Source organism: Erinaceus europaeus, chromosome 11, assembly GCF_950295315.1.
Source record: "Erinaceus europaeus chromosome 11, mEriEur2.1, whole genome shotgun sequence".
Lineage (NCBI taxonomy): Eukaryota > Metazoa > Chordata > Mammalia > Eulipotyphla > Erinaceidae > Erinaceus > Erinaceus europaeus.
The window spans coordinates 76530444-76535390 of NC_080172.1; the positions used below are offsets into that span (position 1 = coordinate 76530444).

At 37.6% G+C, this 4947-nt stretch overlaps 1 non-coding gene across 1 annotated transcript; it reads right to left on the minus strand.

Annotated features, from left to right (window-relative positions):
- Nucleotides 1-3743: 3743 nt before the first annotated feature.
- Nucleotides 3744-3850, minus strand: LOC132541557 (U6 spliceosomal RNA). The gene has a single exon (XR_009552703.1). It is a non-coding gene; the product is annotated as a U6 spliceosomal RNA (small nuclear RNA).
- Nucleotides 3851-4947: the final 1097 nt, after the last annotated feature.

The following is a 4947-nucleotide window of genomic DNA, read 5'->3' on the forward strand; positions in this document are numbered from 1 at the left end:
CAGGAGAATAGGTGCTTCAGTCAGAATAGGGAGGTTGGATAGAATCATTGCTCTTAGATATGACCTATTTTATAAGCCAGCTGACAAGATACATGATGATATTCTTTCTGGTCAATCTGATCTTGAGATAAAGGAAGGAAGGCAGGTAGGAAGAAGAAGAGAGAGAGAGGGAGAGGGAAAGGGAGAGGGAGAGAGAGATTGAGAGAAACTTGGAGTTCAGGGAACTGGAATAAGAAGGGCCGGCTGTCAGGGAAGTAGGGAATAACAGGCAAGTTGACTGATGTGTTCAGGGTGGTGGATCAGCCAAGCTTAAGTGCCAGACATTAAATGGTCCCTGGCCCCTTCTGAAACTTAAAAAAAAATTTTTTTCATGGCAGACTTCCTGCCTACACAAATTCTAGAAACACCTGAAGTCCATGACACCCTAGAAACTGCTCTCAACAAAGTCAATACACTCTTTCTTATAAATTATGTTATGAGTCTATCAGAACTTCAGAGGCTTCTGAACCTCTCTTACCTCCTGATTAAAAAAACAAATGTTTCACTTTTCCTGAATATTGTGTTTACTGTGCCAACCTAAGAACTAACACTAGCTCCTCACCTCCCCTCTTCTAATCCTTCCATGTTTCTCTCCTGCTCACTCCATGAGCCAGGTGTCTTAATGCTATAACTTTTGATCCTTCTCATATGCATGGTGATGTGGCTCAGAGTGTACATCACTCAGAGAGCACAGAGAAAGACTAGGAGAACCAACTTATTGTCACAGCTCTGGTTCAGGATCAAGTGAATACATACTAGACAATCCTTACTTACTTCATAATAGTTGACTTCCAAGTATTCAGAGCCTCCTTAATACTGGAGTTCCCTAAACTGTTTTCTAAATTAGACTTTTTGGTTCTTGAAACATATATTCAGATGAGTTAATTGTGGCAAATAATCATTAACCCTTAAGCACCCAGTGGCATTCTTTAAGCTGTATAGCATCAGGCATCACATGTGTGAGGACACCAAGACTCATAAACATGAAATGACCTGTCCAAGTTCACATGAGTTAATGACAAATACAGTAGGAGTATTCAGATCTTCTGCCCTCAGTCCAGGGATCTTTCATTATCATATCATGCCTTCCTTAGAGTTTTGTTCATACTTGGCTTATGCAATACTATATCCTCAGTTGAAATTATTTCCATGCCTTAAAAATAGGTCAGTGGCTTGTCCAGCATTTTCTTTCTGATCTTTGACAATGGAACCTCAAAATAATGTATCTTGCTAAAGTATGAAGCTGAAGTGTACTAGATTCTTAGATCTGTTAGCAATCCCAAATCCTGGGGAAAATGTGTTTGTGTGTTCCAACTTAAGATGCAAGTCTAATGCTCGTACTTCTTGAAATTCCTTTTCTATGAGTCCTTACCACCATACCAACCCTGTCAACTTTAACCAAATTGATACTGGTGCTGCCATCCCACATTATGCTGCTATTGAAATCATACTGTGGACTGTAACCTGAGATACCAGCCTTAGAAGTCAATCTCGCAACTCTTCATATCTGGTGCCCCACTCTGACACCATTCTCTCAGACAACATTCTCATCCAACCTCAGGTTAGTTACCAAACTCAAGCAAAACTATTATAGTCGTATGCCCCCAGGAACATGCCTAAAATGGTTTCCCTAGCTTTCTTCTACCCCAAAATCCCTAATCTCATCTGCTCTGATCCTACTTTCTGGTTCCTGTTCATTAACCATCTTGTCTCAACTTAGACCATGCCACCTTCCAGATACCAGGCTGCAGAAGCTACCATGATTCCACCCCAACTTTTCTGGGCAGATAAACTCATCAATGTGTCCTGGACCTGCACATCTCCAGTGCTCTGGTCCACTAGGGAAAGATAGAAACAGGCTGGGGGTATGACTCGACCTGTCAATGCCCATGCTCAGTGCAGAAGCAGCTACAGAAGCCAGAATTCCTACCTTCTGCTCTCCATAAACAACCTTGATCCATACTCCCATCGGGGGAGAAGTGATAGGATGAAGATAAGATGAATCTGCAATCCAGCTCCATCAGCACCCAGAGAGAGAGAAGGAAAAGGAGAGGGACATAAGGAGGTAACTTTGATGTCATGAGTGGTTTAGAGGGAAAGAGAGGATTGAATCAGGAAAAGAGGGGTAACTTTGTATAAATGTGGACAGATAGTTGTAGAGAATATGGTCGGCCCATGTCTACAACTTTAGGGGAACTGTGGTGGACTGCAGTGGGGAGAATGAAGATTCAGAACTCTGCTGGTGGGAATGGTGTGGATTCAAACCCCTGTCAACATGTAATTCGGTAATTTAAAAATACTTTAAAAAGAAAGAAGACTCTTGAAACACTAAAAAGACCAAATATATATGATACAAGTCTACAGTCTTGGTTTACAAGCACTATAGTGTCATAAGGTTTGAATGTGGAGGATTGTGACTATAACATCCTTTACTAATTCTTCAACTAGCTAGACGTGCGATGTGATTATCAAATCCTACTAACATTTCTCCTCTACTCTTGTGAAGATTTATCTCACCTATATTTTGTCTCCCATCACTGACTAGAATGTAACAGGAAAATATGGTAGAGAAGTCATATGGCATAAAGAGTGAGATCATGGGTTGGGATGTCAAACAAATCTGACAGCATTTCCTAGCCTGGCCACTTGCTCGATTTGTGTACTATATGTAAATTACATAACTTCTCTATGACTCATTTTTATCATTTAAATGGGAGAATTCTTTTAAAATGAATATATAATATGATGAAAAATAATTCATGAAAAAAGCTTATCCTCACCCCAGCCCTCCCATGATTTACTAATATTGTATTCCTTTGAGTTATCTCACCTTCACTATGAGGCCTTGAATACTCACTTAATAAAATAAATACTTATGTTTTAAATATGTTATTTATTTATTGAATAGAGACAGAGAGAAATTGAGAGGAGAAGGGGAGATAGAGAGGGAGAGAGAAAGACAAACACCTATAAATCTGCTTCACCACTTGAGAAGCATCCCCTCCTACAGGTGGGGTGCAGGGGCTTGAACCCTGGGTCTTTGCATTTTATACTATGTGAGATAACCAGGTGCACCACCACCTGGCCCAAAATAAATACATTTTTGTCTGTGTATTGCACCAAAGTAAAAACTTCTGTGGTGGGTGGCAGGGAGGGTTCAGGTTCTGGAACATGATGGCAGAGGATCTAGTGGGGGTTGTATTATTATGTAAAAAACTGGGAAATGTTATGCATGTAAAAATAGATAAATAAATACATACATACATTTCTTTGGTATATTGGAAGTTCTAATATTCTGTTACCTTTTCTCTTCTTCTCTAGTCCTCAATTTTTTTCACAATACATAAGCTCCAATTAAACAGGTTTCTTCTGATATACAGAAAAAGTGATTAGTAACCTTTATTAACTATATTTTACTTAATAATTTATTTAAAATTAATTTTATGCTCATTTTGAATACATTAAACCTCTTATTTTAATTAAAATATTGGTATACTACAAAGAGACTATTTGATAGACTAATTTTAAAGTTATCCATTTTACTCATTCTCTACACTAAGTTTTTGTTCAAACCTAATTTTCTTAACAGTTCTGCTCATTCCATTTAATTCTGAAAGCTTCCATATTACCCCTATCTTTTCACTTCCCCTACCAGCATCACTACTCACTGACATTACTAGACCAACTTGTCTTTTTTTTCTTTTTTAAATATGAAACACTTCATGAATTTGCATATCATCTTTGCACAGGGGCCATGCTAATCTTCTCTCTTTCATTCCAACTTTAATGTATGTGCTGCCAAAATGAGCACAAACCAATTTATCTTAATCACATTTTTCTCCATACACTTATCATCATTTAAAATACTCCATAACTTCAATATGTTTATAGAATGTTTCAACAGAGACAAAAGTGTGTGTATTGTGTGTGTGTTTCTTATTTCTCTCCTTTCTCTATATATCCCAAATACCTGGAATAGTGCTTGAGACTTGGGTGGTATTCAGTAAATACAGTAAATATTATTTGACTCATTGTTAAATGAATACATTGGCACATTTAATTAAAGTAGTTGTACTTAAACTGTCAGATGATTCTCTTCTGTAGTAGAATTATAGACAAGTCTCTGAACCATGAGCTCCTTCTCCTCCTCCTCCTCCTCCTCCTCTTTCTTCTTCTTCTATTTTCTTGCTAAGCCAAACCACACTTTAGCAGAGATGGTTTGTGCATATGTTTATGTGTGCACATATATACATGGATGCTATGCACACACTGCACATACACAAGGAGATTAGAATGCTTTCATAGTAAATAACATTTAAGTTTTTCAATAGAGCATGGTCTTTTTTTTTCTATTTTGAGTCAATGTTTACTTTTAATTTATCCCATTTCCCACAGAGCAATGAATTGCCCTGGGGTGAAAGTTCAGAAAAGTTCCCTTTCAAAATTCCTCGAGTTGAGTCCAATTTTATCCCACCTTCAATTAGATAATGGAATTATTTGCCATGCTGACTTGAATATAGATCATTTTAGAGTGAAGCTCAGAAGGAATTTGTTTTTAATATAAATTAGACTTGTTAGTACTTTGTTCTGGCACACTGTGTTGATTGATTCATTCATGAACATTGACTTAACTAACTTGCTTATTTCCCATCCTTTGTCAAGCATTGTACTAAGTCCTGGGTACATGTGGTGAAAGGACTCAGTTACTTCCTATAAGAATCTAATCCAGGGGAAATAAGAGACAAGTAAAAAAGCAATTAAAATGCAGCGTAAGTACTCATTATAGCTGACGACAAGATGCTAAAGAGACTTAAGGAGTTAGGATAAATTTGTGGTCTATAGTCCAGCCACTGCCAAGTTCACCCACATATTTTTCAAATTTTTGGAACTGGGTTATCCTTTTTGAGT